This window comes from Tupaia chinensis, unplaced genomic scaffold (assembly GCF_000334495.1).
Source record: "Tupaia chinensis unplaced genomic scaffold, TupChi_1.0 Scaffold144991_2, whole genome shotgun sequence".
In the NCBI taxonomy this organism is placed as follows: domain Eukaryota; kingdom Metazoa; phylum Chordata; class Mammalia; order Scandentia; family Tupaiidae; genus Tupaia; species Tupaia belangeri.
This window is the reverse complement of record NW_006204851.1, coordinates 1,039,735-1,063,119: the sequence shown is the minus strand read 5'-3', so window position 1 is coordinate 1,063,119 and position 23,385 is coordinate 1,039,735. Positions and strand designations below refer to the sequence as shown.

At 36.0% G+C, this 23,385-nt stretch overlaps 1 protein-coding gene and 1 non-coding gene across 5 annotated transcripts in view; one reads left to right on the top strand and one right to left on the bottom strand.

The window, feature by feature from the left end:
* Positions 1-23,385, top strand: part of CHRDL1 (chordin like 1) — a 166,186-nt gene that overhangs the window by 14,415 nt on the left and 128,386 nt on the right. The window lies entirely within an intron of this gene.
* LOC114005961 (U6 spliceosomal RNA) lies at positions 14,928-15,034 on the bottom strand. Its single transcript, XR_003547745.1, has one exon. It is a non-coding gene; the product is annotated as a U6 spliceosomal RNA (small nuclear RNA).

Sequence of the window (23,385 nt, the reverse complement as noted above, 5' to 3'; positions counted from 1 at the left end):
CAATGAAGAATTCTTCTGTCCTTTGGGTAGATACCGAGGAGTGGGATCCCTGGATCATATGGCAGATCTATCTGTAGATTTTTGAGGAATTCCAAATTATTCTCCACAGTGGTTGGACCAATCTACATTCCCACCAGCAGTGTAAAAGAGTTCCCCTTTCACCACACCCCCGCCAACACTTATCATTTTTTGTTTTCTTTAATATTAGACATTTTGACTGGGGTTAGGTGGTACCTCATTGTTGTTTTTATCTGCATTTCCCTTACTATGAGGGAGGTCGAACATTTTTTCATATGTCTTTTGACCATTCGTATGTCATCTTTAGAGAGTGTTTTTTTCATCTCCTTCTCCCATCTTTTAATAGGGTTGATCATCTTTTTTTCCAAACAGCTTTTTTAGTTCCTTGTGTATTCTGGTTATCAGTCCCTTATCTGATGCAAAATTTACAAAAATATTTTCCCATTCTGAGGGCTGTCGATTCACACTAATTACTGTGTCTTTGGCCATGTAGAAACTTCCTAGTCGATGTATTCCCATTTGTCTATTTTGGGGACGATCGACTCTGCTTTGAGGGTCTTCTTTAATAAGTCTTTCCCCACACCAATGTCTCTCAGAGTTTCCCCAGTGTTTTCCAGGAGCAACTTTATAGTTTAAGGTCTTAGATTTAGATCCTTGATCCACCTTGACTTGATTTTTGTCAAAGGAGAGTGGTAGGGGTTCAGATTCATCTTTCTGCAAGTGGAAGTCCAATAATAAAAAGAAATAAAAAAGAAAGAAAAAAAGAAAGACTATCAGAATTCCATTCACCCCCATCAAATTGGCAAAGTTTTAAAGAGTTAAAGTATCCATTTTGTTTTTTTTCACCAACTACTAATAGAAAGGTAAATTAGTGCAGCTTTTCTGGAAGGCAGTTTTCCATTTCAAAGAATTTGAAAGCATTAAAAACCTTTGGCCCAAGAAATCTACTTCTAAGAACTTTGGCCCAAGAAATCTACTTCGAAGAATTTGTATTAAGTAAAGATTCAGTGTTACACACAGAGGTTTATATACAAGGATGTTTATGTCATGGACTTTTATTTTGAAAAAGAAATGTTAACAACCTAATATTCCAAAGCAGGGGATTAGTTAATAAATTATGGTTCAGCTATGTATTGGTGTACTAGCCATGATGTATGCAGAATGTATTTATTGACATAGTAATATTCTGATACATTGAGTTTATAATATAGTTTATAAAGTATGTATAGTAATCCTACCTTATCCACACTTTTACCTTCCGTCGTTTTAGTCATCTGTGCTCAATTGTGGTCCACAGATATCAAGTGGAAATAAAATACGCACCTTATAAACTTTAAATTACGTTTAAGTGCTTATGCTGCTCTGAGTAGCATGATGAAATCTTGCACTGCTCTGCTCTGTCCCATCCCATCCTCCCTGGGATGTGAATCATCCTGTTGGCCAGCATTATCCACACTATATGCCACCTGACCATTAGTAATTAAGTAGCCGTTTTGGTTATCAGATCAAAATCATGTAGTATATTAAGGGTTCAGTATTATCTGTGGTTTGAGGCATCCACTGGGCTCTTGTAACTTATTTCTTACAGATAAAGGGACCTACTCTATACTATATGCTGTTCATTTTAGCACATAATCCATTAAAAAAACTACTAGAAATAGCATCTAGTTTCCAGACTGACACATATAGAACTTGAGGGTGGTCCCTCCTGTTGTCATAATAAAAAAGTTGAATGAACTGAAAATAGACAATTCCTCTTAACGGCATGAAGATAAGAAGCAGGGCCAGCAGGTGGTGTGGTGGTTCAGGCAGCTGGATCACACATGGTCAACCCTGCAGTTCAATTCCCAGACCTAGTGACTTGAAACACACCAGGCATGTGTGCATGCATGCTCAAAATCCTGAATGGAGAATAGAAGAGAAGGGATTGTGTTATGGCCATCCCCTGGGAAGTGCTTTGTCACTTTCCCTCTGCTTTTATCTCTGTTTCTCTCTCTTCCTCCTGCAAGCATACATGCCCTGTAATAAATATTTTTAAAAGTTAAAAAAAGATAGGAAATAAAATCACAAGATACATAGATTAGGAAGGAAAAAAAATAAAACTACCTTTGTTCTCAGGTGACATGATTATTCATGTAGAATATCCAAAGAAACAACAACAAAGTATCCTGGAATTAGTAAGTAATTGTAGCAAGGTTGAAGTATATCAGATTAATATACAGAGGCCACTTGCTTTTCTGTATAGTAGTGGAATGTGAAATAAAAACCGCAACACCATTTACATTTGCACCCAAGAAGTGAAATACTTAGGTCTGAATCCAGCCAAAGGTATACAAGATCTTTGTGATAAAAGCTATGAAACTGATGAAAGAAATAAAAAATTAAATAAATACAAAGTTCTTCTATGTTCACGGATAGGAAGACTAAATATTGTCGAGATGTTAGTCTTTCCTAAATTGATCTGTAGAGTTAATTCCATACCAGTCAAATTTCCAGCAAGTTATTTCTTTGATATGAACAAATTGACCCTACAATTTATATGGGAAAACAAAAGACCCAGAATAGTCAACACAATATTGAAGGAGAAAAATGTCAGAGAACTGACACTACCTGACATTAAGACTTACTAGTTAGCTAGAGTAATCAGGACTGTATAATGTTGGAAAAAGAATAGACAAAAAGATCAATGCAATAAAATAGGGATCCAAGAAATAGACCCACATAAACACCATCAACTAAGTTTTGACAAAGTAGCAAAAGCAATCCAATGGAGAAATAATAGTCTTTTAATTAACTGGTGCTGAAAAAACTGTACATTCACCCCCAGCAACAACAACAAAATCTATATAGAGACCTTACACTTTTCAGAAAAATGTACTTAAAATTGATCACAGACCTAAATGTAAAACTAAATCTATAAACCTCCTAGAAGATAATGCAGGAGAAAAATCTATGTAAGCTTGTGTTCGGCAATGACTTTTTATGTATAATATTAAAGATGTGATCCATGAAAGAAAGAATTGATAAATTGGGCTTCAGTAAAATTAAAAATTTCTACTCTCCAAAAGACACAATTAAGAAACTGAAAAGACAGGCCACATTCTGAGAGAAATTATTCAAAAGACATATTTATTAAGGAAATGTTATCCAAATTATACAAAGAATTATTAAAATTCAACAATAAGAACACAAACAATCCTATTCAAAACTGTGCCAAAGACATTAACAGATACTTCACCAAAGATATGCAGATAGAAAATAAGCATATGAGAAGATGCTCCACATCCTCAAGTTGCACTCCTTGGTATCTTCCCAAAGTAATTAAAAACATTACCACACAAACACCTGCATATGGATGTTCAAAGAAGTTTTATTCATAATTGCCAAAACTTGGAAGCAAAAAAGATGTCCTTTAGTAAGTGAATGGATAAACTGGTAAATCCAGACAGTGGAATATTACTCAATGCTAAATAGAACTGAGTTATCAAGCTCTGAGAAAACATTGAGGAAACTTAAATAGATACTACTAAGCGAAAGAAGCCAATCTGAAAAGGCTAAATACTGTTTGATTCCAACTATGTCACATTCTGGAAAAGACTATAGAGACAGTAAAAGATCATTAGTCCATACCTGAGCTCCCACTGCCACATTGAGATAATTCTTACTGAAAAGGAGCAAATTGTTCCTAAACTAGAAGAGGAAGGAGCACAGAAGGAAAAGCTATCCTGGAAGAAACAGAAGAAACAAAAACTTATGGCACAGAATAAATTCAACATAAAATAAACGTAGATAAAAGTAAAAGTAAAAAAAAAAATCATTAGTTACCAGGGGTTGAAATAAAGAGGGGAAAATAGGCAAAGCACAGAGAATTTTTAGGGTAGTGAAAACACTGTGATGTGATGCTGTGTTGTAATATGGTGGATACATGTTATATATATTTTTCCAAACCCATATAATGTGCAATACCAGTAAACCCTATGGAATTTAGGTAGTCTGATGTGTCAATGTAGGGTCATCAGTGGAAACAAATGTGCCACTCTGGTTGGATGTATTAATAAGAGGGAAGCCTATGTATGTGTGTGGTAGCAGGGGATATATGGAAAATCTCTGTACCTTCCTTTCAATTTTTTTGCGAAACCAAAATGTCTCTAAAAGTAGTCTTAATTAAAAAAAAAATACCTGAGTGAAATCTAATCACAAAATTATTGAATACTTCCTCCCCCACACAATTTATGACTTCCTGTATAATAATAGCCTGTTACTTTGATTTATTTTACCCAATACTTCATATTTTACTTTTAGACAAAAATTGCAAAGCATGCTAAAAGCCAAGAAACACAATATGAAGAGAGAAATCAGGCATCAGATTCAGATATGGCAGATATTTTGGAATTACCAAATTAGGAATTCAAAATAACTATGATCAGTATATTAAGGATGCTAATGAAAAAAGTAGTCAGTATATAAGAATATACAGATAATGTAAGCAGGAAGATGGAGACTTTAAGAACCAAAAGGAGGGCTCGGTAAGTGGTGTGGTAGTTAAAGGTACTGGATTCTCACATGACCGAACGCAGTTTGAGTCCTGGACCTGGTGGTTTGCTTTCTCACTTTCCTTTTTTCTCTCCTTCTGTCTCTCTCTGGTCAAATTATAAAATAATAATAATGAATAGAATTTAATAAATAAATAATTCTTTTTAAAAAAGAACCAAAAGAAATAGGGAGAAATCAAAGACATTCTAACAAAAGTTAAGAATGTCTTGTGCACAACACAAAGTAACACAAAGTAATAATAAATGCTAGAGAGGGTAGATGTATTTATTTCCCATATTAGATTATTACATATAGTATAGTTTGAAAAACTACACTGTACCCCACAAAGATGTACAACTATTATATATAAGTTAGAATTTAAAGTAAAATTATCATTAAAAATAGATTGGACAAAGGGAGTAAAAGTTCAATAAGCTAATGACATAACAATAGTAACTTCCCACAGTGATTTTTTTCAAAAGGAAGTAGAACAGAATATCCTGTACCCCACAAAGATGTACAACTATTATATATAAGTTAGAATTTAAAGTAAAATTATCATTAAAAATAGATTGGACAAAGGGAGTAAAAGTTCAATAAGCTAATGACATAACAATAGTAACTTCCCACACTGATTTTTTTCAAAAGGACGTAGAACAGAATATCCAAGAACTCTGGAAAAATAACAAAAGGTGACATAAATATAACAGGAATTCTAGAAAGAGAAGAAAAATAAGGAATAAAAGAAGTATTTGAAGTAATAAGGGCTGTGAATTTTCCCAAATCAGTGACAGACACTAAAATACAGATCCAAGAAGCTCAGAGAACACCAAACAAGTATATATGAAAACTACACCTAGGCATATAACATTAAAACTGCAAAAATGTAAGGCCAAAGAGAAAACCTTGAAAGAAGCTGGAGAAAAGAACACATTACCTATAGAGGGAAAAGGAAAAGAACTGCATCAGCTTTCTTTTCAGAAACTATATAAGCAAAGAGATAATGGAGTGAAATATTTAAACTGTTGAAAGTAAAAAAAGAAACTACCAAGCTAGAATAATGTGTCCCAGGGAATATCTTTCATATTTTAATGGGAAGTAAAGACTTTTTCATGCAAACAAAAAGTGAGGGAATTCATCACCAGTAGATCTGCCTTATAAGAAATGTTAACAAAAATTCTTCAGAAAGAAGGAAAATGATATAGATCAGAAACTCAGATCTACATAAAGAGAGAATATCAGAGGACTGATAAATAAAGGTAAAATAAAATATTTTCTTTTTAAAAATTAATACAATAGAGAATGGTTTGTTTGAAATAATAATAGCAACAATATATTAAGTGATCATAGTACATAGGAAAGTTAAATGAATAGTAGTAGTGTAATAAAGGATGGAAGGAAGGACTTGGAAATATTTTGTTAGAAAGTACCTGCACTACACATGAAGTAGTATAGTGTTATTTAAGAGTGAACTTATGAGCTCTGTGGTTCAGTGGTAATGTGCTGATCAAGAGAAGCTTAAGCCTACATGGTGGCTGCATACACTCAGGGATTGTGGTGTGGCCAGACCCCGTAGAGGGTGCTCATCTCTCTCTCTTTCTCTTTATTTCACTAACTCTCATGTGTGTACCCATGCTCTGTCATGAATGACAAATTCGAGCCCAGCCACTAAAAACTTTATTAAAAGAAGTAAAATTGATCTACTGAAAGAAAAGAGAGAATGTAATTATATAAAATATTTAATTGGGCCAGCCAGTGGCATGGTAGTTGAGGTGGTTGGACCCCATATGGCTGACTGTATGCTTTGAGTCCTGGATCTAGCATCTTGAGAGACACATTGGGTGCATATGTACATGTGTGCCCCAAATCCTCACAGGAATGAGAGATGGAGGAGAAGGGATTGTGATGTGACCATTGCCCGGGATGAGGGGTGCTTTCTCACTTTCTCTCTCTCTGGCAAGTACATGTACTCCCTTGGCAAAAAAAAATTTTTTTAATGCTTAGTTAAAACCTAGACGGCAGCAAAATAGTGTAAGAGAAAAAGTAACAAATACAAGAGCAATAAATAGAAAATGGTTGCAAATGTGGTCAATATTAACCCACCTAATTTATAATCACCTCATGTGAATGATTTCTATAAATCAAATAAGAGACAAAGGGAGAATGGATTTTAAAAGAATACACTATATGGTGGCCAGTAGATGGCATAGGGGTTACTCGCTGGACTTCCACATGGACAACCTCAGTTTGAGTCCCAGACCTGGTGGCTTGAAAATTATACCAGGTGCGTGTGTGTGCATGTGTGCCCAAAATCCCAGGAGGAGAATGGAGGAGAAGGGATTGCAGTGTTGTCATCCCCACTGGGGGATGATGTCTCGTTTCCCTTCTCATTGCCTCTGTCTCTCTGTCTCTCCAGTGAGCGTACATGCCCTGAGGTAAAAGTCTTGTTAAAAACTGCACTATAGGGACCAGCATATGGTGTAACATTTATGTTGCTGGACTCCCACGTAGTCAACTGCGGTTCAAGTCTTGGCAGCTTAAAACTCACACCAGGCTCATGTGCCTGCATGCCTAAGATCCCAAGAAGAGAATGGAGGAGAAGGGACTGTGGCCTGGCCATTGGCCCCAGGGATGATTTCTTGCTTTCTACCTCTCTGGTGAGCACATGAGCTCTAGAGCAAAAATCTCTCTCTAAAAAAAATAAAATAGAAGGAACTATATGTTATCTACATATTTTTTTAAAATTTAAAATGAATTTTAATGTGTTTATTTGAAGTATGTTCTAAGATACATATATATTAAAATGTTCTAAGATACATATATATTAAAGTGATTGCTATGGTGTAACAAGTGAACATATCCATCATCTCACATAGTAGCTCATTCTCCTCCTATGACTCCTATGACAAGATAATCTATTCATTTAGCAAAAATCCTGATATAATAAACTATTATATTTTAAACATATTTATTTTATTCATGATAGTGCATGCACATGCACCAGAGAGAGAGAAAGACAGAGAGAAAGAGAGAGAAGCACCCTTGATAGGATCGCGTCATGTCACAATCCCCTTTCCTAAGCCCTCCAGCTCATCAGGATCCTGGGTATACACGGACATGCCTAGTGTGTTTTTAGGCAGACCAGGGGATCAAAACCTACCACCAGGCTGGATCCAGTACACTATTTAGACTTCTTCATTGTACGTATCTGTTACTTTGTGTTCTTTGATGTTTATCTCCCCATTTCCCTTCTGTCACCTTGTCCCCTAGTAACCAATTTTGTTCTCTGTGTAATGGACTTTTTTTTTTAGGTTCCACATATAAGTGAGATTATGCAATTTTTTCCTTTGAATTATTTTACTTAACATAATGTATACAATGGAATATTATTTAGCTTCAAAAGAGGAGAAGATATGGCCATTTGACATGACATAGATGGACTTGGAGGACATTATGCTAAATGAAAGAAACCCACTTCAAATATAAAAACATAGATTAGAAGTGAAGGTATAAAGATATACTGTACTGGCACTAATCCAGAGAAAGCTGAAATTGTTATATTAATTTCAGACAAAAAAGAATTGAGGACAAGGAAAACAACCAGGAATTAAAAGGGGTCATTAAAGGATAATGAAGGAGTCAATTCTCTAAGAAGACATAACAATCCTTAATGTGTATGCTCCTAACAAAGTATCAAAATACGTGAGGCTGGGGTCAGCAGTTGGCATGGTGGTTAAAACATTGAACTCCCACATGGTCAGCTGTGGTTTGAGTCCCGGACCCGGTGGCTTGAATATCATGCTGGCCACATGTGTGCCCAAAATCCCAAAAGGAAAGGAGAATGGAAGAGAAGGGATTCTGGCATGGTTATTCCCTTGGGGATTGATTTTCCACTTTCCCTCTGTTTCTCTCTGTCTCTCCACCAAGCACACATACTCTATGGCAAAAACAAAAACAGAAACAAAATAGAACATAAAAACCATGAGACAAAAACTGATAGAGTTGCAAGGAGAAGAGTCAAACTATTATAGTTGGACGATTTTATATTCCTCTATTAGTAATTGATAGATCTGGCATGTAGAATATTAGTAAGGATTAGTTAAACTGAAGAACATCATCAGTCAGCTGGAATTAAATGACATCTAAGTGTTCCATCTAACAACAACAGAATACACATTCTTCTGAAGCTCACATAAAACATTCGTCAAGAGAGAACACATTCTGGGTCATAAAGCATACCTTAGCAGATATAAAAGAATAGAAATCATATGCTCTCAGCTCATGCTAGAATTAAGCTAGAAATCGATAACAGAAAGATAGTTATAAAATCCCAAAATATTTAGACTGAACAACACACTTCTCAATAACATATGTCAAAGAAACTGTCTCAAGAAAAATTAAACAGTATTTTGAGTTAAATAAAAATGAAAATACCACTTATCCAAATTGGGGTGGTGCAGCAAAAGCAATTCTTAGAGGGAATTTATACCAAGGAATGAATATATTTTAAAAGAGAAAAAGACTTAGTAACTAAATCCAAAATAAGCAAAAGAAAATAAATGTAAACAAGTGAGCATAGAAATCAATGAAAAGTGAAACAAGGAAAACAGTAGAGAAAATCAATAAAATCAACAGCTACTTCTTTAGAAAGATGAATAAATTGACAAACCTCTAACCAGTTTAACTAAAACAGAGAGAAAAGACACAAATTAATTATATCAGGAATGAAAGAAAGGCCATCACTACTGATCTCCCTGAATTTGAAAGGATGATAAAAGAGTATTATGAAAAACTGTATGTCCACCAATTTTGTAACTTACATAAAATGGATCAATTTCTTGAAAGACAAACACAACCTAAAAAAACTCACAGAGAAAATAAAGATAATCTGAAGAGCTATATCTATTAAAAAAATTGAACCAATAAATAATGCCTTTCAAATCAGAGCACCAGTCCTACCCAGATGGGTTCCCTAGTGAGTTCTACCGAACATTGAAGGAAGAAATAATACCAATTTTCTATTATCTGTTCCATGAAATAGGAGTAAAAGGAACACTATCTAACTCATTCTATGAGGACATCATTAGACTAATACCAAAATCAGAAAAAGACATTACAATCAAAGAAAACTACAAATCAATATCTCTAATGAACCTAGATGCAGAATTCTCAAAAAATTACTAACAGACTGGCTCTGCAATCTGGTGGTTGAGGCAGCCAGATTCTATGTGGCCAAATGTACCACTTGAGTCCCAGTGGCTTGAGTAGCACACCTGGTGTGTGTGCATGCATGCCCCAAATCCCAAAAGCAGAGAGACATGAAAGGGAAGGGATTGTGATGTGACCAATTACCATGGAGAGTAGTTTCTCCTCTCTTCTTTCTGTCTATTGCTAGCAATATAGGTGCCCTCTAACACACACACACACACACACACCCCAAAAAGAAAAAATAGCAAATCGAATCCAACGACTTATGAAATAATCATATAATCACAACCAAAAGAGATTTATTCCAGATATGCAAGGCTATTTCAACATTCAAAAACAAATGTAATCAACAAGCTAACGAAGAATCACATGGTCAAGTCACTAGACTCGAAAAAGGCGTTTGATAAAATCCAACCCTATCCAATAATCTAGGGAAGGAGGGGGAACTTCTTTAACTCCATTAAGGATATCTACAAAAAAAACTATAGCTAATTACTGTAAAATTTTGAGAAACTAGATGCTTTCCAAGATTAGGAACAACATAATAATATCCAGTTTTATCACTCCTATTCAATATTGTGATGGAAGTCCTAGATTAATGCAGGAAAGTGGGAAATGGAAATAATATATACAGATTGGGAAGGAAAAAAATAAAACTACCTTTGTTTGCAAGTGACATGATTTTTTTATGTGGAAAATCCCAAAGGACAAGAATAATGACAAAATTCCCTTCTATTATAGAATAAGTGATTATAGTAAGGTTGAATGATAGAAGGTTAATATGTAAAAGTCAATTTTTCTTTTTATTTCTTTTTTTTGGGGGGGGGGAGGTTTTTGCTATAGGGTGCGTGGGCTCACCAGAAAGACAGAGACAGACAGAGAGACAGAAAGTGAGAAATCACCGCCCAGGGGGGATGGCCATGCCACAATCCCTTCTCCTCCTCTTGGGATCTTGGGCATGCACGCACACAAGCCCAGTGTGAGTTTAAGCCACTGGGTCCGAAACTCGAACCACGGTCGACTACATGGTAGCCCAGTGACATAGCCATTATGCCAGCTGTTGGTCCCATCAATTGCTTTTCTGTATATCAGTATTGATCAATTAGGATTTAAAATTAAAACCACAAAACCATTTATATTAGCACAAAAAGTGAAATACTTAGATGTGAGTCTAACAAAATGTATATAAGTTATTTATGAGGATGACTACAAAGACCTGATGAAAGAAAAATATTATGTTTGTGGATTCAATACTGTCTAAATGTTAGTTTGTCCCAACCTGATCTATAGATTCAATACAGTATCAGTAAAAATTCCTTAAAGTTATTTTGTGGAAATCAAGAAAACAATTCTAAAGTCTATGTACAGAGGCAAAAGACCCAGAATAGTCAAAATAGTATCAAAGAAGAACAAAGTTGGAGCACTGACACCACTCAACTTCAACACTTGTATGAAGGCGCTTCACAAAGTTCTTGGAAAATGCATATTATAAAAACCAATGCATGTATTTAAAAATATTTTTGTACCCAAATAAACTCATATTAACTTGTCTGAAAAGGTTCTAGTTTGGGGCACTAAGAAGAATAAGACATCAATTTGCAAACAGTCTTTATCAGTGCAACCTGAATTCTGATAAATTGAAAAAAGAACAAACACCAAATTTATGGTGACTCTTGGGTTAAAAGATAACAAAATCATTAATGCTTTATGAAAAGTGTATGGGGACAATGACTCAACATCAGCAGTGTACAAATGAATAACTCTTTCAAGAAAAAATGAGATATGTTGAAGATGTTATCTGCAGTGGCAGACCATCCATATCAAATTGCAAGGTAAATATTAATCTCGTTGTGCCCTAATTGAAGTGAACCAATGATTCACAGCAAGACAAATAGCAATATAAATATTCCAATTGGTTCAGCCTACACCATTCCAACTGCAGAATTAAAGCTGAGCAAACTTTCTGCAAAACTGTTGTGCCTAGATTAGCTGCAGACAAGAGAGGTGCTTTTGGTGGAAATCTTAAACAAGTGGGATCCAGGTTCTGAGGCATTTCTTCAAAGAATTGTAATTGGAGATGACACGTGGCTTTACCAGTGTGATCCTGAAGACAGAGCACAATCAAAGCAAAGGCTACGAAGATATGAAAGTTGTCCAGTCAAAGCAAAAGCAGACCAATCAAGAGCAAAGTTTGTGAAACATTTTCTTGGGATGCTCAAGGCATTTTTCTTGTTGAATTTCTAGACTCTAGAATTAAGATGGCCAAAGAGTGATAACATCTGCTTGTCATGAGTATTTTAAGGAACACAGCCAAAGCTTTAGCAGAAAAATGTCCAGAAAAGCTTCATCAGTGTGTTCTTCTCCACCATGTCAATGCTCCTGGTTGTTGATCTCATAAAACAAGAGCAATTTTTGTGAGAGTTTCAATGAGGAATCATTAAGCATCCACCCTACAGTACCAAGTTGGCTCCTGACTTCTTTTTGTTTCCTAATCTTAAAAAATCTTTAAAGGACACCTATTTTCCTTCAACCTATAATGTAAAAAATACTACATTTACATGGTTAAATTCCCAGTACTCTCAGTATTTTAGGGATGGACTAAGGGGTCACATCACTTACAAAAATATGTCTTTAATTTGATGAAGTTTATTGAAAAATTAAGCTTATACTTTTCATTTTTATCTTTTAATTCCATTTTCTGCACATTTTTTGAAGTCTCTGCAAATACCTGTAGTAATGATGGCCAAGTTGCTTGTGACAAAACAGACAAATGGATAAATAGAACATAATGGAGACCCCCAAAATATACCAATGTAAATATAGTAAACTTATTTTTTAATATATTTTCAGAGGGCATGTGCACTCTCCAAAAAGACACACACACACACACACACACACACACACACACATATACACACACACAAACCCAGTATGTTTTTCAAGCTGCCAAGGCCAAGATTCAAACCATGGTCAGCCACATAGGATCTAGCTCCCTAAGCACTGCATTTAACTGCTGCACTACAGGCCTGGTCCAAGCTGATCTTTGACAAAAGTAGCAATGACAATTCATTAGAAAATATGATAGTCCTTTCAGCAAGTCGTGCTGGAACAACTCGACATCCACATGCAAAATAAATGAATATAGACACTGACTTTAAATCTCTTACAGACAGTAACAGATAATGAATTAAAGACCTAAATGTAAAATGCAAAACTATAAAACTTCTAAGATAACACAAAAGAAGAATTTAGGTGACTGTACGTTTGATAAAGAATTTTTAGATACAACACCAGAAGCATATTCCTTGAAAGAAAAAATTGATAAATTGGACTTCATTAAAAGTACTGTATTCTGCTCTGTGAAAGACTGTTCATGGGATGAAAAGACAGGCCAAGTACTGTGCATTTGCACATAACTGATATAGGAATTGTATTCAGAATATGCAAAGAACATTTAATAGTCAGAAACAAGAAAATGAGCAAATTCAATTAATAAGTTGACAAAATATCTTATGACAAATATCATCAAAGAAGATATGCAGATGGCAAATAAGCTTATGGAAAGATGCTTGACATAATATATCATTAGGAATAACAAATTAAAAATAAGTGAGATACCACTACATACCCATTAGAATGGCCAAAACCCCAAATACTTATACCACCAAATGCTGGTGAGAATGTGAAGCAACAGGAACTTTCTTTCATTGCTGGGGAGATGCAAAATGGTAAAGTCATTTCGGAAGGCTATTTGGCAATTTCTTACAAGGCTAAACACAGCCTTACCATATGATCCAAGAAATACACTCCTAGGTGTTACCCAAATGAGTTGAAAATGTATGTCCATATCAAAGACTACCTGAGTGTTTACAATAGTTCTACTCACGATTACACGAACAGATGTCCTTCAAGTTGTTCTTTCATAGGGGAAAGAATAAACAAGCTTTAATACATCCATAAAATGGAGTGTGACTCAACGATTTAGGAAAAAAATAGAGATAAGACATTTGTGGGATACAGATATGGTTTATTGTTTGTTGATGAGGACGTGTATTGTATTCTCAACTGGGGTGGACTGAGGGGTATATCATACTGGGTAAAAATCTCTTTATAATCTAAATGATGTATAGCAATTGAATGAATAAATAATGATAAAAATGCTAAAAAATAAAATATAACACTAACACAAAAAAAAAGAAAAAACCATACTTCTCTAAATGTATCCAGTTTTGTAGATTCAGCTCTAGAATTATGTGAACCATTAACATAAGATTAAAACAAACTTAAATCAACAAAAAATTAAAAACAAGAAATAAATGAACTGTCAAGTCATGAAAAGACATGGAGGAACCTTCAATGCATATTACTAAGTGACAAGCTACTTTTGAAAGGTTGCATATCTTATAATACCCAGTTTGGGAAATCCTGGAAAAGACAAAACTATAGAAACAGTAAAATATAAGTGTTACCAAGGATGGGGAGTGAATAGACAGAGCATAGGATTAAAAAAAAATTTAGTTATCATTTTTATCATTATCATTATTATTATTATTTTAATTCCCTGTAGGGCATTTGCACTTATCAGAGAGAGATGGATTGTTGGGGAGGAATGAGGAAGCAAGCCACCAGGTGCAGGACTTGAAACATGGTTGGCCATGTGAGAATCCATCACCTTAACCACAATGCCACCTGCTGGCTCCAAGCACAAGATGTTTAGGGTAGTGAAACTATTTTGTATGATGCTGTGTAACAGTCACTACATATCATTATACATTTATAAAAATACATAGAACTGTACAACACGAAGAATGAACTAATGTAAACCATGTACTTCAGTTAGTATTAATGCATCAATATTGGTTCATCAATCCTAGCAAATGTACTACACTATTACAAGATGCTAATAATAGAGAAAAGGAGGAGTAGATATATGTGAAAAGCACATATATGACAAGTCTCCATATTTTCTGACCAATTTTTTTTTTGGCAAATATAAGATTGCTCTAAAAAATAATCCTAAAAAGATTAGAAAGACATTAACAGAATTTAAAAATTGCTGATTATTTTCATGGTGGGATTGTGTGATTTTTCTTTCTTCTGTATATTTCTTTTATTATTGTTCTATTGAGCAATAATGTACATGTTGCTAACAAAATTCACTTTTTTTTAAAAATATGGAATGCTTCACGAATTTGCGTGTCATCCTTGCGCAGGGGCCATGCTAATCTTCTCTGTATCGTTCCAATTTTAGTATATGTGCTGCCGAAGCGAGCACCAAAACTCACTTTTTTAAGAGTACATTTTTGTGAGTTTTGACAATTACATTCTGTTGCATAGACATCTCTATATTCAAGTTATAAAATGGCACTATCACCAAAAAACCTTATCCTGTGCCCCTTTGTAGTTAAATTCTTCTCCCATTCTAGTCCTTGCTGACTACTAATCTGTTTTTTGTCTTTATAAATTTCCCTTCTCCAGCATACAAGTAATTGAAATCCAAGGGGCCAGCAGGTGGTGTGATAGTTAAGGTGCTAGACTCCCACATGGTCAACTGCAGTTCGAGTCCTGGACGTGGTGGCTTGCTTTCTCACTTTCCCTTTCTCTCTTTCTCTCTCTCGTGAACACGTGTGCCTTATAGCAAAATCTGTTTTTTGTCTTTATAAATTTCCCTTCTCCAGCATACAAGTAATTGAAATCCAAGGGGCCAGCAGGTGGTGTGATAGTTAAGGTGCTAGACTCCCACATGGTCAACTGCAGTTCGAGTCCTGGACGTGGTGGCTTGCTTTCTCACTTTCCCTTTCTCTCTTTCTCTCTCTCGTGAACACGTGTGCCTTATAGCAAAATAAAAGTAATAATAATAAATAAAATAAAATAAATGGGAATCTTATAGCATGTAGTATTTGAGTTTGTCTTCTTTCATTTGGCATAGTGCCTTTGAAATTTATCAATGTTTGTATGTATCAGCTGTTCATTCTTTTTTCTTTTTCTTTTTCTTTTTTTTGGAGCGGTTTTTGCTATAGGGCGCGTGTGCTCGCCAGACAGACAGAGAGAGACAGAGAAACAGAAAGCGAGAAATCACCCCCCGGGGAATGGCCACACCGCAATCCCTCTCCTCCATCCTCCTCTCGGGATCTTGGGCATGCACGCACACACGCCCAGTGTGAGTTTAAGCCACCCGGTCTGGGACTCGAACCGTGGTCGGCTACATGGGAGTTCAGTGACATAGCCATTGCACTAACTGTTGGTCCCAGCTATTCATTCTTTTTTATTGCTGAATAAAACTTCATTGTTCAGGTGTTTATAAATTCGTCAGCTAAAGGACACTGAGTTGCTTCCAGTTTGTTCTGATTCAGAGTAAAGCCACTTTAGATATTTATGTATAGGTTTCAATTGAATATACATTTTTATTTTACCAGAGTAAATACCTAGAAAGAGTACATTTAAGAGTACATTTTTGTAAGTTTTCGACAATTACATTCTGTTGCGTAGACATTGCTGGATTTTATAGTAAGTATATGTTTCACTTTATCAGAATCTTCCAAATTGGGGGCCAGCAGGTGTCCTGGTAGTTAAGGGCACTAGACTCCTAAATAGCTGACCGTGGTTCGAGTCCTGGACCTGGTGGCTTGCTTTCCCACTTTCCCTTTCTCTCCCTCTTTCTCTCCCTTTCTCTCTCTCTCCACTCTGTCCCTCTCTGGTCTATTTAAAATAAAGTTAAATAAAATAATCCTTAAAAAAAAAAGAAAAGAATCTGCCAAATTGTTTTCCACAGTGAATGTACTAAATATTTTGTATTTCCGGCAGCAAAGTTTGAGGACAGTTTCAGTTGCTTTGCCTCCTCACTAGCATATTGGCAGGGTTTTTTTTACTATATCAACTAGATAGGTACATTTACATAATGACAAATAACATTCCTTACATTTTGATATCTTCTTTGGTAAAGAAGACACATATACATAGATATACGTATATTTATGTATATCTATGTATATGTGTGTGTGTGTGTGTGTGTGTGTGCTATCAAATTGTACTATCATTTTAAAAATTGTGTTATTTTCTTATTGTCTTTTATTTTTTTTAAATGGTAGCACATGTGTAAAGAGAGAAAGAGCAAGCAAGAGAAGCACGATTGATGGAGTCTCATCATACTGTAATACCCTTTCCCCTGCTGTTTAGCACCTCAGGATTTTGGACACCTCTGTGTGTGCCTGACTTGTTTTCAAGCTGACTCAGGAATCTGAACCACGGTCACTCATAAGGCTTCCAGCAGGGCACTTAGGTTACCAGTATACCATAGTGATGGGGTCTGTTTTCTTATTAAGTTTTGATTTCTTTATATACTTTGCATATACAATTGTTTCTCTATTTTCTTTTTGAGATTTTGGGCACATGCGCACATGCATCTGGTGTGATTTTTCAAGCCTCCAGGTCTAGGACTTGAACCACAGTCAACCATGTGAGAGTCTAGTGTTTTAACCACTATGCCACTTGCTGGCCCTTTAATTTAAATTTCTAGTTACTACTGAAGTTTATCACCTTCTCACATTTATTCCATGTTACTATTTCTTCTTCTCAAAATTACCTGTTAATGTTGTTAGATCATTTTTTCCCATTGGATTGGTTTGTCCTTTACTTACTGATTAGAGTAAGAATTGTTCCAATACTAATACTTTTTTGTTGTTGTTGTTAGAAATATGTTCTCCAGGGTCATCCATGAAGCTTAGTAGTTAAGAGATCCAGATCCCACATATCCAACTTCGGCTGGAATCTCAGCCCCAGTGGCTTCAAAAAAAAAGAAAAAACCACACACACACACTGGGTACATCATGTATGTGGATGCTGCATGCTGCAAGTCCTGACAGGATGGAGAAATGGAGGGGTGATTTTTCTTTCTCTCTCTTTTTCTGGCAAGCACATATGTCCTCTGCCCATTTAAAAAACAAAAAACAAAAAACAACCAACCAAACTACCTTATCCCAATTTCTTGCTTACCTGTATGTTCTTTAAATTTTCTAATTATCATCTTTAGGAAAATGTATACTGGATTGAGGAAAATTAATTTGTCTCTTGCATGAGAAACATTTTGACCTTTTATGATATGAAGTAGAAGATAGATAACACACTACTTGATTTGGAAATTAAGTTTACCAATAATTTGTCAATTATTTACATTTCTTGGCCACACCATGCTTGGTCATGTGATGGATAGAGAATAAAGAATAAATGTTGCCTATTTCTGCGGAATCTAATGGAGAAATAGACATGTAAAATAAGACAACATGATATGTGCTCTAGGGAACTAATGGTGTAAGATGAGCTGTGGATACCAAAATTTCAATTTCAGCAAAGGGAAGTGAGTGGTTTGCATTAATTGGGAGTTGTTCATGCTAGAAAACATTTATATTTTGAATGGGAATAGGGACTGCATGTAAAAAAATTGTTACTTATTTTATCCCCAGCACTTAGTATAGTACCTGAGAAATGTGCAAATCCCTTTTTATCTTTTTTTTTTTTCCTGGAGGCCATGTGCACTTGCACGAGAGAGAGAACCCCTTAGTGTGGTGTTGTCACATAGAAATTATTTTTCTTCCATTTCTCCTTCCTGTTAGGGTTTTGAATCTGCTATTTTTGCTTTGTTTTGTTTTGTTTTTATAATTTTTCCATTATGACAAAATATGTATAACACACAATTGTGTACTTTGACTATGTTTAAGTATATATTTCAGTGGCGTTATTGACATAAAAAATATTGTACAATAATTGCCACTATTTCCAAGATATTTTCATCACCTCAAGCAGAAACTCTGTACTCATTAAGCAATAACTCCCTATTTTCCTCTCCTCTCAGCCCCTGGTAACCTATATTCTACTTTCTGTCACTATGAATTTGTCTATTCTACATATTTAAGTGGAATAATACTTTTTTTAGTGTGTATATCTGGCTTATTTGACTTAGCATAGTGTTTTTAAGATCATTCCATTTTGTCACATGTATCATTACTTCATTTCTTATGGCTGAATATGTTCCATTGAATGTATATGCCACATTTTGTCTATCCACACATTTGTTAATGAGCACTTGATTTGTTTCTACCTTTCGATTATTGTAAATAATGCTGCTATGAACACTGGCATGGAAGAACTGTTTGAATCTGTTTTTAATTATTTTAGATATGTATTTGGAAATGGAATTGTTGGGTCATATGGTGATCCTGTGTTTAACTTTTTAAAAAAAATTTAATTTACCAGATGTTATGTGTGCTCACCAGAGAGAGAGACAGAGAAGAGAGAAAGCGAGAAAGCGCACACACACCCTCAGGATGGTCACACCGCATTACCCTCTCCTCCATCTCTCTTTTCCTGACCTTTGGTACACATGCACACACACTTGGCATGCCTCTAAAACCTCAAGGTCCAAGACTCAAACAAGTCAGTCACCCATATAGGATCCAGCTGCCCCAACCACCACACCACCCTCTGGCCCCTTATTTAACTCTTTGAAGAGCTGCCAAACTGTTTTCCACAGCAGCTGCACCATTTTACATTCTCACTAGAAATGTAAAAAGATTCCAAATTCACTGTATCCTCTCCAACATTTGTTATTTTCTATTTTTTAAAATTATGGCCATCCTAGTAATATGAAGTAGTATCTTGTTGTGAGGTTATTTGTTTTTCTGTGTTTGTTTTTGTTTTTGCTATAGGGCACATGTGCTCACCAAAAGAAGAGAGAGGGAGAAAGAGAGACAGACAGAGAGCAGAAGCGACAAATCACCCTCTGTGGGGATGGCCACATTGCAGTCCCTTCTCCTCCAGTCTCCTCTCAGGATTTTGGGCACACAGGTACATGCACCTGGTGTATTTTTCAAGCCACTAGGTCCAGGACTTGAACTGCACAGTTGACCATGTTGGATTCAGCCACCCCAACCACCACACCACTTTGCTGGCCCCTCATTGTTTTTTTTTTTGTTTGTTTGTTTTGGTTTTTGTTTTGCACTTTCCTAAAAGCTAAAGGTGGTGAGCATCTTTTCATGTGTTTATTGGTCATTTACATATCTTCTTTGAAGAAATTTAATTATTTTCCTTTGCCTCCTTTAAGATTAGATCATCTTTTTCTTGTTCAGTTCTTTATATATTCTAGATGTAAAGTTAATTAACTATTTCACTAATAAATAGTTCCATTCCGTAGGCTGTCTTTTTGCTCTGTTGATAATGTCCTTTGATACACAAAAGTTAATTTTGACAAAATCCAATTTATATATATATTTTTTTCTTTTTGGCATGGGCTTTTGGTGTCATGTTTAAGATACCAATGTCAAATTCAAGGTCAAGCAGATTTTCCTTTGTTTTTCTAAGAATTTTGTAGTTTTAGCTCTTACGTTTAGGTGTTTGATGCATTTTGAGTTAATTTTTGTTTACAGTGTAATGAAAGGGTCCAGCGTTAGTCTCTTACATGTGAACATTCTGCTTTCCCAGTACAGTTTATTGAAGACACTGGCCTTTGTCAGTATAATTTTTCATACATATATAGTGAATAGGAATATAAAGGAAAATGGTTATATTAAAATACAGTTTTCAAAATATGAAAGATCTCCAAATGATGTTATTTAATAATGTGGGTCCAACAATTACCTTAATTTCAAAGTCATGATTAATGTAAATAATATTTCAAGATATCTGTAGCAATTGTAATGTAATATGAAAATATCATTGATTTCTATTGGTGACAAAATCAAGTTCTGCTGATTCTATTGTCATTTGTTGTCAATATTTATAATCAAAGGAAAAGCTAAATTTCAACTAGGGGTTAGTAAAATTAAAGATTTAAGTTCTCCTACCTAGTTCATGTACACCCTAGATTCTATCTACAGACCTCTTAAGGACCCATAAACCTCCAGTATAGAATCTTTTGTGGCCCAACCACAGTGGACAAGCAGTAGGTCACAGCTTGGTGAGGCTAGGGTCTTATGGGAGGCCCAAGATCAGTTTCTGAACAACCTAAACAGTCTGGATATAATTGCATGTGCCTGTGGTCCTAGCTAACTGGGAGGCTAGGGCAGGAGGACCACAGTATTGTGAGACACTGCCAAAAATATTTATCTCAGGGCCAGCAGATGGTCTCGTTGTTACGTTGCTGGACTCCTACATGGCTGACTGCAGTTCCATTCCTGAACTTGGTGGCTTGTAAATCATGCTGAGTGCATATGCGTGCATGCCCAAGATCCCAGGAGGAGAATAGAGGAGAGGGGATTTCTGCATGGTCATCCCCCTGGGGAAGTGAATTCTCTGTCCCTCTCATTCTCTCTCTGGTGACCAAATGTGCCCTCAGGCAAAACAAAAACAAAAACAAAACAAAACAAAATCTTTTCTCTCTGTCTTTTTCTCTCTTCTGCTTTCTCTTTCTCTCTCTCCCTCTCATAAAAACAAACAAACAAAACCTTTGTGACCTACATTATTATATTAGCTTTGATTATTCAAGTTGTCCTCACTCAAACTCTAGACTTAGCCCCTCTCATCCTCTGGTTTCTCATCTATAATTGGGCTGTGTTGGTGCCAAGTAAGGGAAGCCTCACTATTCCAGATCCTCCACTCTCTAAGACATACCTCTCTGAGACATTATTCTTCATCCATAAACTGCCTTTTGCAAGTTTATGTATCCGTCCTGAGTCCTACATTACCACCCTCACTCCCAGTGTTCCAGGATAGGTTGGGGATATGTGTGAGAGGAGTCACATGGGGACTGCACTGGCTTTGTTTCTACAAAATGGCAGCCTTTTCCTAAGTTTACCCTCATTATTCACAAATGCTACAGAAGAAATTTTAAGCTAAGTCTCCTCACCTGCACTAGCCTTGCCATCTGGATACTTGAATCTGACCCATTCTGCTTCCCAAGAGCTTTTATAGCATTTCTTATTTACTACCTCTATAACAAAACATACAGTTCTCTTCACTTCTGAATTTTAACCAGAAAGATAATACACCACAGTAGGTAAAATCTTACAATTCTGGGGGCCAGGCAGTGGTGCAGTGGTGGAATAGGATGTTCTGCGAGGCAGTTCCACATGGGAAGGTTTGCTATTCAAGTACAGAAACCCCCTGAGTATGGTGGACACATGCCTGTCTGTGGTCTGGGATTGAAGCTGGGGGTAGATCACAGTGTCAAGACCCTGTTGGAGGGCGGAGACTGTCTCTCTCACTCATTGAAAAAAATGAATAAATAAAACTTTTAAAAAAAGAGCATGATTCTGAACAAGGCTGCCTGGTTTTGAATCCCAGTTCTGCTGTGTGATCTTAGATATGCTATCCACCTCTACCGTGCCTCAGTTTCTCATATGTAAATAGACATAATCGTGTCTACTTTATAAAGTGATTGTGGGGATTTGAAGAGTATATATTTGTAAAGTACCTAGAAATAGAAAGAACCAGATAAATGGGTTTTCTTAATTTTTTTTAAGGTAAAATAATTTTGTAATTCTATCTCTTCCGTTGTACAGAAGAACTCATCTCTTTCCTCATTTTTTTCCTCTTATTTAGCAACTTCAAATACTCATTTTCTTGCAAAAATCTCCTCTTTGGTTTCATATCAATTCTTACTTCCCTTAAAAATATGCCTTAATTAAAATCCAGACTTATGTCTAAATGCTTATGCTATTCCATTGTCCATTGGTTTCAATTCCTTTTCCTTTCTTTTCTTTTTTTTTTTTTTGAGAGAGATGTTTGCTATAAGACACATGTGCTCACCAGAGAGACAAAGAGAAACAGAGAGACAGAAAGCAAGAAATCACCCCCCGGGGGGATGGCCATGCAGCAGTACCTTCTCCTCCATTCTCGTCTCAGGATTTGAGTATGCACACATATGTGCCCAGTGTGAGTTTTAAGCTGCTGAGTCCAGGCCTTGAACCTCGGTAGACTGTGTGGGAGTCCAATGATGTAACCATTATGGCAGCTGCTTGTCGCAATCATCAGCTTCCATTTCTATTCCTCTCACTTCTTGACTCCTTTCACTCTTAGATCCTCATCATTCCATGTCCATTTTATTTCTCACTATGCCAAAGAACTGTGATTATATTGTTTAAGGTAACTAGTCTTCCATTATGTGACACATGGAAAGGAGAGAAGACTGGACCATGTGAAAGAACAAATTGTCCTAGGGCCATGTGCTACTCTTCCCTCTGGCTGTAGTTAATGAGGTTTAGTCATGCTGTTGGTCATCTGGACACTACTGAGATGAGAAAATCTGCTTCTAGGCTCACTCATGTAGCCATCAGAGGACTCAGAAGATCCACTTCCAAGCATATTCATGTGTTCGTTAGCAGACCTAGGCTCCTCCTTACATGGGCCACTCGATAGGCTCTCAACAGGTTGCTTGAGCGTCTTCATGGCACTGACAAGACCAACTGCATGAAGGGGGCCTAGAGCAAAATGAAAATGCAGAGCCCTTCTTTAAAGACTATTCGGAATTTCAAGACAGTGGCAGCAAAACATTAAACCAGCTGGGGGAAAGGAACCCTTCTAAGCCCAAGGCTATGTGAGTACATAGGTCAACTCTCGCAGCCTAGCAGCTAGTGTCCTAAATCTGCCTGATGTGTCTTTAAATTTTAGGACCGGGATTTTTTTTTTTTTTTTTTT